Here is a 12553-nt window from a genome sequence, read left to right as displayed (position 1 = left end):
TTTTAAAGACAGCGGTGGTGCCCCAGCATGGCTGCGGCCTTCGGGCTAAAACATTTTTAAGGATTTTAAGGATTTATACACACACACACACATCCATACATACATACATATATACGTAGACACACACAACCACCACGCATGCACACATACATGCATGCATGAACACATGCACACACACACATACATACACACATACATACATTAACATACACACATACATGCATACATACACATCCATATATACATACACACATGCATGCATGCACACACACATGCATGCATGCACACACACATGCATGCATGCACACACACATGCACACATATGCATGCTCACACTCATACATACATACATACATGCATGATATAAACTGGATTTGTATTCAGCCTTTTACTCAGTCAATGTTTATTATTTTATCTCTATCCCCTCTATAATCCCTTTAATCCCTCAACTGACACAAAGCCGCTGCACCTCAATACTAGTTCCTCTTCCCAGCTGAAGGGTTTTTCCCATTTTGTCTTGCAAGATGCTTGGTGTCCTTGTCAGTGATGGTGCTACTTTAAATGCACCGGTGCTAGTGCCATGTCAAAAGCACTGGTGCTGGTACATTATAAAAAACAAAACACCCAGTACACTCTATAAAGCGGGTGGCATTAGAAAGGGCATCTAGCTGTAGAAACCAGGTGAGATGGCAGAGATGTTAGCATGCCGGGCAAAATGCTTAGCGGTATTTCATCTGCCGTTACATTCTGAGTTCAAATTCCGCTGAGATCAACTTTGCCTTTCATCCTTTCGAGGTCGATAAATTAAGTACCAGTTACACACTGGGGTCGATATAATCGACTTAATCCGTTTGTCTGTCCTTGTTTATCCCCTCTATATTCAGCACAGTGTGGGCAATAAAGAAAGATGAAACCATGTCAAAACACAGAATGGATACTGGTACAGCTTCCAGCCCCCGTCAAACTGTCCAACACATGCCAGCATAGAAAATAAATGTTAAATGATGATGATGATGATATATTAAAGGCTTCACACAGTTTCCATTTAGTAATTTCTACTTGTATAGTATTGGGCAATCCAAGACTACAGTTGAAGACATTTGTCGAACGTGTTTTTCTGTAGGATTATATTTGGAATCATGTGTTAATGAAGCAAAATTCTTATGCACGTGGCTATGCCTACATCTGTTGATGATCGTTTAGAGACTCTAAATGTGGTTAATTAGTTCACTTGGCACCTGGACGACCCGTTAACTCCATAGTCTCACTGGCACACTCTTGCAAAATGGCAGCATGTTCCACAAGATGTGGAATTATGAGGTGAAATTGCTGTTTCATAACCAACAACAATAAAAAGCAAATTTATAAGCAGAAGAGGAAGAGGAGGAAAAAGAAAGAATGGGGAAAGAGGAAGGGGAGGAGGGGAGGTGGGAAGGAGAAGGACACGAAGAAAGTCATGGTGATGATTATAATGACAATGGCAATGACAACCTTGATGAAATCATGCCAATGCTAATATTGATGATAATGGTGATGCCACTGATGTTGATAATGGTAATGGTCACAATGATGACAATTTCAATCATGATAAATCAAGAAGAGTGACTAATTGTTTCTCAATTCAAATCCAATCTGTTTTAATTGGTTTTCATGTTTTACAGCTATATTGTGATGTGGTGGTGGTGGTTGTGGTGATGGTGGTGGTGGTGGTGGTGGTGGTGGTTGGTGGTGGTGGTGGTGGTGGTGGTGGTGGTGGTGGTGGTGGGTGGTGGTGGTGGTGGTATTGGTGGCGGTGGTGGTGGTGGTGGTGGTGGTGGTGGTGGTGGTTTTGATGGTTGTAGAGGTGTGGCCATGTCTAAATATATACTGTCATGACTGACGGCATATTTATAAAATTTCAACCAAGAAAACACATCTTCTTATTCTTATTAATATTACAAAAAAAAACACATACATGCTCATACAAGCATACATACATTCCTGCCCCACACACACACATGCACACACAAACACACACACGCAACACATATACATACACATATGTATTTCATCATATTATTTTATATGAGAAAGTAATGTATATTAACAAATATATATGTGTGCGTATAAAAACAGTAATAGAACATTTAAAGCAAATATCATTATTATTATTCTACTCTTTTACTTGTTTCAGTCATTTTGACTGTGGCCATGCTGGAGCCCCACCTTTATAGCTGAACAAATCGATCCCGGAGCTTATTCTTTGTAAGCCTAGTACTTATTCTATCTGTGTCTTTTGCTGAACCGCTAAGTGACGGGGACGTAAACACACCAGCATCGGTTGTCAAGCGATGGTTGGGGACAAACAAACACACAAACATATATATATATATATACATATCCGACAGGCTTCTTCCAGTTTCTGTCTACCAAATCCACTCACAAGGCTTTGGTTGGCCCGAGGCTATAGTAAAAGACACTTGCCCAAGGTGCTATGCAGTGGGACTGAACCCAGGACCATGTGGTTGGTAAGCATGCTTCTTACCACACAGCCACTCCTGCGCCTAATAATTCTAATTATTATCATTATCATTAACAAGAACAACAGCCATAATAACAATACTTTCTAATTTTGGCACAATACTGGCAATTTTGAGGGACAGGAAATTTAATTACATTAGCCCCCAGTACTGGTATTTATTTAATCAACCCTGAAAGGATGAAATGAAAAGCAAAGCTGACCTCAGTAGAATTTCAGCTTCGAACAGAAAGACATATGAAATGGCTCTAAGCATTATGTCTGGCATGCTAAAGTTTTTCCCAGCATGTCATCTTAATAATCCTTTCTACTATAGGCACAAGGCCTGAAATTATGGGGAAAAGGGCTTCTTGATTACGTCAACCCCAGTGCTCAGCTGGTACTTTATTTATTGATCCCCAAAAGGATGAAAAACAAAGTCGACCTCAGTTCTATATTTAAGAGATGAGGAATTCTGTGCATTATTTACATTATTTACATTCGACGGATATTTGTCCTCATCTTGTTTACCTTCTTCAGGTGCATTGTGGAAATTTCGAATCTGGGTTCTCATTCCTAAGGTATTTTTTGATGTTCTTCTTCTTCTTATTATTATTAGTGTTCAGGTCACTGCTTGGTATCAAACTCGGAATCTTGAGGTTAGTAGCCTGTGCTCTTAACCACTACGCCATATGCCCTTGAGCAATTATGGAGTGAATTTCAGGGCTTATAAATCTAATATTTTCCAATCCTTCCTTAATACTGGTTCCCATATGCTACTCATATCTGCACTCAGTCTGCTTAGGAGGTTGTTGTGTCCTAGCATGTGTGCTGCTTCTTTTAGTTTCTGTATTTTCCAGTGGTGTTCTCTGTCTATTATTTTAACTTCATCCCACAGGGGGAGTTGGTCTCCATTTTTCCATACATGATCACCTATACCCGATTTATCAATATCTCCTCATGTCACAGCTTTGCAATGTTCAACCTCAGTGAGATTTGAACCCAGAACATAGTGATGGATGAAATGCCACTAAGTGTGCTAACGATACTGCCAGGTGGTTGCCTTAGCTTGCCACCGTAATGATAATAATAATCCTTTCTACCGAAGGCACAAGGCCAGAAATTTGGAGGGAAGGAACCAGTTGATTACATTGACCCCAGTGTTTTGCTTGTGTTTACTTTATCAACCAAAAAAGGATGAAAGGTAAATAAAGCCGCAACAGAATTTTAACTCACAGCCCAAAAGACAGACAAAATACCACTAAGCATTTCACCCTGTATGCTAATGTTTCTGCTAGCTTGCCACCTTAATAATAATAATAATAATAATAATTGCCCTGATGCAGTACCAGACAGTGGCTCTCATGGCTGCAAATCTTAACTGATTGGAAGTATTATCATGTACATGTTTTGTCTTGGTATAAAAGATGGGCTACATCCATAACAATCATTATTCTGGGACCTTTTGAGCGGGATGAGCTACTTGATCAGAAGAAAATTCTAACTGGGCCCCACCTGCAAGGCCATGTGCTGTTTATCTTGATATGAGATCACCATGTCATGCACATATGGTTGTGATGCATGTGCCTGGTGTACCCTTACGAGGCAGGTAGTCATGATGAGTATATTGGGTTTCACATTTTCATACTGTAGAGTCACTTTGATGGCATGCGCTACTCTCCCACTCATTAGTAGTAATAGTAGTGGTGGTGGTGGTGGTGGTAGTTCTTTCCTTCTCTGTGGTACCTGGGCGAATGTTTTCTACTATTGCCCTGGGTTGACCGAAGTCTTGTGAGTGAATTTGGTAGATGGAAACTGAAGAAAACCTATCATGTGTGTGTGAGAGAGAGAGAATATGTATTACCATCTCCTTGCCTTGACATCATGTGATAGCTGTAAATGAGTGTCACCATCATGCACAGGTGTGTCCTTTGTTTCCAATCTGCCATGGAAACATACCTGGTCATGGGGAAATATTATCTTAACTGGAAGCATGTGGGGATTGGCTACAGGAAGGACATCCAATTGTAGAAAATCCATCTCAACAGGTATTGAAAAGTGGATATTAAAACAATGATGATATGACGGGGGATAGACCAAACAACAACTACTGGACAGGACAATTTCATCTTCATAACAAGACTAGGTAGAATGAAAAAAGACATAATCAGATCAGCTTAATGTCAATGACATCCATACTAAGAAGACAATGAATGTAAACCACCACACCTACTTTTGGCATGTCTTTATCCTAAATCAGCTCATTTTTTGCTATCTCCAAAAAAATGTCTCAAAAAAAATCATCTCTGGGTCCTATATGTGAAGTTGAACCTCTATTACATGCGTTAATGAATTCAAAACTTTTTTTACCTGAATATACGTAGTTGAAATTGGAATGTGTTTAATATGCCTGTATGTCTTTTGCGCCATCAAATATGGTATTTCTTTTGTATATTTTATATATTTTCTTTAAGTTTCAAGCTCCCAACACAGTTTCTTAAAAATCTCCATTTTTGGAGGAGAATTCTTATTTTTTAACAAAGTTTAATATTATTAGATATATATTTAAATATATATATTATATATTATATATATATATATATATATGTATATATATATATATATATATATATATATATTATATACAGATGTATATACACACACACACACACACATATATATATATATGTTGTGTGTGTGTGTGTGTGTATATATATATATATATATTATATATTATATATATTATATATTTATATAATTTTGTCTGTCATATTTGAAGACTGCTTTGCCTGTGTATTTCAGGACTAGAATTACTGAACACACTAATAAGTTTTCCACTTCAAACGGGGCTTTGTTTGATATTTTGATTAAATCAAAATTTGTCCAAATTAAATTATGAGATTTTTCTAGCAGAAAAATATTGCGATATGAGAGAAGATGAGATACAAGACGTAAGCTACTTTCTACATTTGTCCAGATGTGTGCTGGTGACGGTGGTATTGAAATGGTAGAGGTGTTACTTGTGTGAGGGAAGGAGGAAGGAGGAAAGAGCTAGAAATAATATTCTCTTTTCTTGAAAATGTTTTAGTTCTTTGTGCAATGCTGATGGCGTGGTATTGTAAGAGGATAAAAAGTGTGGGTGCATATATGTGCATGTGCCTAGAATGTATGTGTGCATGTGTGAGTGTGCATGTATATGTTGTATTTATGCATGCGTTGATGGTTGTATTTACATGTGTGTACATATGTGGTCAGAATTTTAACTTGCTGTGGGTACCATGTAAATCAGGAGCACTATCCGAAGTGTATTTGGGGTTGCATTCTATATTGGCACATTTTGGATGGCTCAACAAGATCTGACACCCCTAAGGGCTGTATTGGTCTTCGTTGTCTGCTTTGGATGTAGACTCAATTTTTGCCTTCTCATAAATAAAGAGGTGAAGAGTGATAGATTGGCAGAATTGATATTGGGTTGGAAAAATTGCTTTACTGCATTTGTTCTTGCTCTTTACATTCTGAGTTCAAATCCTACTGAAGTCAACTCATCCCTTTAGGGACAGTAAAGTAAAGTACTAATGAAATACTGCAATAGATTTAATTGACTAACACTCAGCCCCCAAAGTTTCAGGCTCTCACTTGTTTCAGTCATTGGATTGTGGCCATGCAGGGACACTGTCTTGAAGTGATTAGTGAAACAAACTGTCCCCAATACTTTTGTTTTAAGTTTGGTACTTATTACCTACAATCCTATGACTCATGGGGCCACTTACTTGGTTTCCATGGTGTATTGGTGACTAAGATCACATTGACCCTGATCAAAACACTAGTCCATCACAGGGTTACGCATTTCAGCTGAGTGAATTGGTGCCACATGAAATGAAGTATTTTTCTCAAGAATGCAATTCACTGCTCAGCATGGGAATCAAAACCACGACCTTGGTATTGTGAGTGCAACACCCTAACCACAACGCCACTCACCTACATGCTTAGGTGACAAGGAGGGAAAATCCGCAAGATTTATTTAATAGTCTATAAGTTTATCTAAAGTATATCAGTTTGGTGTTTCTCATGAGTGACAATGTATGGCTTAGTGGTTGAGGTGGTCGGCTCACAACTGTAAGTTCATGAGTTCAATTCCCTTGGACAAGTGTCTTCTACTATAGCCTCAGGCCAACCAAAGCCTTATGAGTGGATTTGATAGACAGAAACTGAAAGAAGCCCATTGTATGTGTGGGGGGGGGTGTATTTGTGTGTCTGTGTTTGTCTCCCAACCATCACTTGACAACCGATGTTGGTGTGTTTATGACCCCGTAACTTAGCAGTTCAGCAAAAGAGGCCTATAGAATAATTACTAGGCTTACATAGAATAAGTCCTAGGGTCAATTTGTTCTACTAAAGGTGGTGCTCCAGCATGGCCACAGTCAGATGACTGAAACAAGTAAAAGAATAAAAGAAAAGAATAAAAAAATTATATATATATATATTTATATATATTATATATATATATATAATATATATATATATATATATATAATATATATATTTCACTTCTATTTGATGTAGAACTCAATATGCGTATGTTTCAGAACAAAGTCTTTTGACAAATACAGAACAGTAATAAGAAAATGAGATGATAAAGGAATGAATGATTATCTTATGAACTTCATTAATTAATGAAATTCATAAGATAATCATTCATTCCATTGCCGTCTCATTTTCTTATACACACACACACACATATCAGTGCAGGCATCGCTATGCGGTAAGAAGCTTGCTTCCCAACCACATGGTTCAAGGTTCAGTCCAACTGCATAGCACCTTGAGCAAGTGTCTTCTGCTATAGCCCCAGGCTGACCAAAGCCTTGTGGGTGGATTTGGTAGACGGAAACTGAAAGAAGCCCATCGTATATATGTGTGTGTGTGTGTATAGATATATTTATGTGTGTGTCTTTGTCCCTCCACCATTGTTTGATAACTGATATTGGTGTGTTTATGTCCCCAGCAGAAGAGATTGATAGAATAAGTACTAGGCTTACAAAGAGTAAGTCCAGAGAGTTGATTCTTTTTGACTAAAACTCTTTAAGGCAGTGCTCCATCATGGCCACAGTCAAATGGATGAAACATGTAAAAGAATAAAAGAATAAAAAAAATAAAAGGATATATATAAAAATTATACAATGGATTCTGTACAGTTTCTGTCCAATAAATCCACTAATCCACTCACAAAGCATTGATCTGCTCAGGGCTAAAGTAGTGCTAAAGGTGCTGCACAGTGGGAATGAACCTGAAACCATGTGGCTGTAAAGTGAGCTTCTTAACCACACAGCTACCCTTATGCTAGAAACAATTAATTAATATAAGGTGGCAAGCTGGCAGAAACGTTAGCACGCTGGGCGAAATACTTAGTGGTATTTTGTCTGTCTTTACGTTCTGAGTTCAAATTCAGCCGAGGTCGACTTTGCCTTTCATCCTCTCGGGATCAATAAATTAAGTACCAGTTACGCACTGGGATCGATGTAATCGACTTAATCCCTTTGTGGTCTTTGTTTGTCCCCTCTGTGTGTAGCCCCTTGTGGGCAGTAAAGAAATAAGAAACGATTAATTAATAAAAAGGTGGCAGTAGGCGCAGGAGTGGCTGTGTGGTAAGTGGCTTGCTTACCAACCACATGGTTCCGGGTTCAGTCCCACTGCGTGGCATCTTGGGCAAGTGTCTTCTGCTATAGCCCTGGGCCGACCAATGCCTTGTGAGTGGATTTGGTAGACAGAAACTGAAAGAAGCCCGTCGTATATATGTATATATATATATATATATGTGTGTGTGTCTGTGTTTGTCCCGCTAGCATTGCTTCACAACCGATGCTGGTGTGTTTACGTCCCCGTCACTTAGCGGTTCGGCAAAAGAGACCGATAGAATAAGTACTGGGCTTACAAAGAATAAGTCCCGGGGTCGATTTGCTCGACTAAAGGCGGTGCTCCAGCATGGCCGCAGTCAAAATGACTGAAACAAGTAAAAGAGTAAAGAGTAAAGAGTAGGTAGATTATTACCCCAACATTATAATATTTTTCAGTTTGTGAAGCACTAGAGTAGTCAACACTAAGAGAAATTATAGAGTGGTTAGTCGAAGGTTTAGAGTGTTTTTTGACTCATCTTGATTTTGTTAACTTATACGTGTTGAGGCTATCACAGATCCTGCTGAAGTGACTCAGCTATTAAACACACTTGAGTTGACTTTGTTCTGTTGAGTTCACTTGGTTATTGGAACACCTTGAAAGCATGGACACCTGACGCAGAGGAAGAGGAGGGAGAGGAAGAAGAATAGGAGGTAGGGAAAGAAAAAGAAAAGGTGGGGGGAAGAGGAGGTAGGGAAAGAGGAAGAAAAGGTGGTGGAAGAAAAGGAGGAGGGGAGGAGGGAGGAAGGGAGAAAGGCGGAGGAGGAAGGAGAAGAAGGAGGAGGGAGAGCGGAGGATGAAGGTGAAAGATGAGGAGTAAAGAAGAGATGAGGCAGGGATGGGGCAGAGGAGTAATGAGGAAGAGAAGGCAAAGGAGGAAAAGGAAAAGGAAGGGAAGAAAGAGTATGATGAAGAGGGAGAGGAGGATGTGAGGAGAGGGGAAAGAAAAAGAAGGAGAAGAGGATATGGGGGAGGCGAATGTGAGGAAGAGGTTTTGGGGAAGAGGGGAGGGAAAGAAGGGGAAGGGAAGGGGGTGGCTGAAGAGGAAAAAGAAAGGAAGAGGCAGTGAAGAAGAGGAAAAGGAAGGGAGGAGGAAGAGGAAGGGGGAAAGAGGAGAGGAAGGGGAATGGGAGGAGGAAGCGGAAGGGGAGAAGGAAGAGGAGAGGAAGGGGAATGGAGGAGGAAAAGGAAGGGGAGAAGGAAGAGGAAGGGGAATGGGAGGAGGAAGTGGAAGTGGAGAAGGAAGTGGAAGTGGAGAATGAAGAGGAAGGGGAATGGGAGGAGGAAGAGGAAGAAGAGGTGGATGAAAAGGAAAAGGAAGGGGAGAGGAGGAAGAAGAGGTGGTGAAAGAAGAAGAGGTGGATGAAGAGATGGAAGAAGAGGTGGAGGAAGAACAGGTGGCAGAAGAGGAAGTGGAGGTGGAAGAGATAAACAGACATAAACCAAAAAAGTAGAGGCAAAGAAAATGGTAAAAGGAGATCTTGGAGAATGAATCAGAGAAAATAAGAAATGTGTTGATGGAAGGAAATCAATGCAAGAAATGTTTGTTTTTTGAGGGGTAGGGGTTGTAAGAAGAAAGAAAAATAATGAAAGGGGGAACAAAATTATAGTAAAATAGATTAGAAACCCTAATGAGAACAGAACGGTTTGTGAAAGAATTTGTAAGAAGTGAAAGAAAAAACTGAACAGCCATTACCCTTAGCATTTTGGTGTGAAGACAAAATAAGGATTTGTTTGAGAAGATGCAAATTATGAAAACAATTTGGAGTGAATATTTTCAATTGTGTTATTAAAAAATGATGAGAATTAAGAAGAAAAGAAGGGGAGAAAAAGTGAGAGGAAAGAGGGGAAAGGTAAGAGGAAGGGAGAGATGAGGAGGTAGAGGAAGGGCATAATGGTGAGGAAGAGGACAAAGGGAGGGGGAGAGGGAAGGAGGGAGTGGGGGATGAAGGGCAAGGAGGAAGGCAATGAGGAAGGGGAAAAGAAGAGGTTGGGAAGGAAGAGAAGGAGAGGGGAAGAGGAAAAGAGAGGAGGAGCAAAAGAGGAAATGAGGAGGAGCAGGAGGAAGAAGAGAAAGGAAGAGCAATTGGAGGAAGAGAAAGAAGATTGAGGTGGAGCAAGGAAGAGGAGAGGCTGGAGGAGGTGAGGAGAGAGGGGATGGGGTGGAGGCGAGGAACAGAGAGGAGGAGGACGATGATGATAACAACAAAGGAAAGACAAGAAGAGGAGAGGGAAGGGGAAGGTAATGATATAAGAGTATCTGCTTGTTTAGCAAAGTCATAATCTTGTATTCCCAAATATCAAAGGTGGACGTTACACAATGTGAAGTGAACTTGTGAAGGAAAGTTCTTGAAATGTCAACTAGAAAAATGAAAATAAGTATATGGCATAAATCTACATATGCCACAAATATATATGTATATCACCGTGATCACCGTGACCGACCAGGTTATCAGATGTTGTTATACATCGCTGGTCACAATGCGCTTCACATTGTTTTAGCCTTCAAATGAGGCCACCCTGCTGGCTAAGCGAGCAGGCCAACAGAAGACAAGGGTGAGAGAAAGCTGTGGCGAAAGAGTACAGCAGGGATCACCACCACCCCCTGCAGGAGCACCGTGGAGCTTTAGGTGTTTTTGCTCAATAAACACTCACAACGCCCGGTCTGGGAATCGAAACCTTGATCCTACGACCGCGAGTCGGCTGCTCTAACCACTGAGCCATTGCGCCTCCACATATATCTATATATATATATATTACATTTATAAAAGGCTTAGTAAAATAAATTACTTTGCCGCATACTGAACTCATTAGAAATAGCAGCTAAAATAGCCAGAAGTTTTTAGCTGCTATTTTAATGAGTTCAGTATGCGGCAAAGTAATTATTTTACTAAGCCCTTTTATATAATGTAATAATTTGAATTCGCCTTGAATGGTCCCTTTGCATACTGAACACTTGGTGAAATGATTAATAATAATTAATTTTGCCCTCAATTGGAAAATAATATATTATATATATTATATATATATAAGAATATATGTGTGTGTGTGTGGTTGTGAGTGTGCGTCCTCGTCGTCATCACTGTTAAACAACCTCTTTCACATGCTTGCATGGGTCAAACAGAACCAGTTGAAGCATCTTTTCTGCAGTCTGATGCCCTTTCTGTCACCAACCATCACTTGTGGTTTCCTAGGAAGGGGATGTTATTCCATGTTTTTGCAGAATACTGGAAATGAGTGACACTACTTGTATAACAACTATCAGGAAATAGGAAATAGGGAAACATACACGTATACATTCACCCACGCATACAAATATATATATATGTATATACATATATATATATATATGTATGTATGTATGTATATATATATACACATACATGTATGTATGTATGTATATATATATACACACATACATGTATGTATGTATGTATATATATTAATAAAAGAATAGAAATATGCATATATATAAACATATGTACGTACCTACCTATAATGTACATATACACGCCATATATGTTACAGGACACCAAAAAGACGTCGAACACATAGAGAGACGAAAAAACTGGACACAAACCAAGGAACAGGAACAAGAAAAAAAGGAGTACAGGACAATTAGCACAACGAAAAAACCCCTTTTCAGTCGCTAAGGTTTCATCTACTCTACGTTTCGAATATATATATATATATATATAAAACTGTAGTTGTGTGAGTGTCTGTCTCCTACGATTAGATTCCTAACCACTCCACATTTCGGTGCAGTTTGTTTCAGTTAACAAATTCGGGTATATTATAGTCGTGATTCATATCGAGCCCATCTGGCTATTAGCGCGCGTCTACGATGAGTCTACGATTTTAAAAATAATTTAACATCATTTTTTATTCCATTTTAATGCATAATTTTCGTGTGTTGATGGCGGCGGAGTTGGCGTCCATGGTCACACCTGCACCTGTTGCTTCTCCCCCTTCTTCCCTCCCTCGTGAAGCTGTGGGGAAGGGAGTGTAAGGAAATCAACGTCGTAAGGCGTTGTCAAGGAGACCAGCGTTCTTTTAGAACAACGACTTCATGGCTTGAAGACACCAAAACAGAAATGGCTAAGAAGCCCGAATTGGCATCTATAAGGGAAGTAGTAACTCTCTAAAAATGCTTATATAGTTATTTCCCTTACAAATCCGAGCAACGCCGGGCGATACTACTAGTATATATATATATATATATATAATATATATATATATATATATATATATATATTACTCTTTTACTCTTTTACTTGTTTCAGTCATTTAACTACAGCCATGCTGGAGGCACTGCCTTTAGTTGAGCAAATCGACCAAAGGACTTATTCTTTGGAAGCCTAATACTTATTCTATCGGTCTATTTTG

At 39.3% G+C, this 12553-nt stretch overlaps 1 protein-coding gene across 11 annotated transcripts in view; it reads right to left on the bottom strand.

The window, feature by feature from the left end:
• Window positions 1–12553, bottom strand: part of LOC115214900 (tensin-3) — a 930040-nt gene that overhangs the window by 833593 nt on the left and 83894 nt on the right. The window lies entirely within an intron of this gene.

Source organism: Octopus sinensis, linkage group LG8 (genome assembly GCF_006345805.1).
Source record: "Octopus sinensis linkage group LG8, ASM634580v1, whole genome shotgun sequence".
NCBI classification, from domain to species: Eukaryota; Metazoa; Mollusca; class Cephalopoda; order Octopoda; family Octopodidae; genus Octopus; species Octopus sinensis.
The sequence above is the reverse complement of the archived record's forward strand: the minus strand, read 5'-3'. Positions and strand labels throughout refer to the sequence as shown.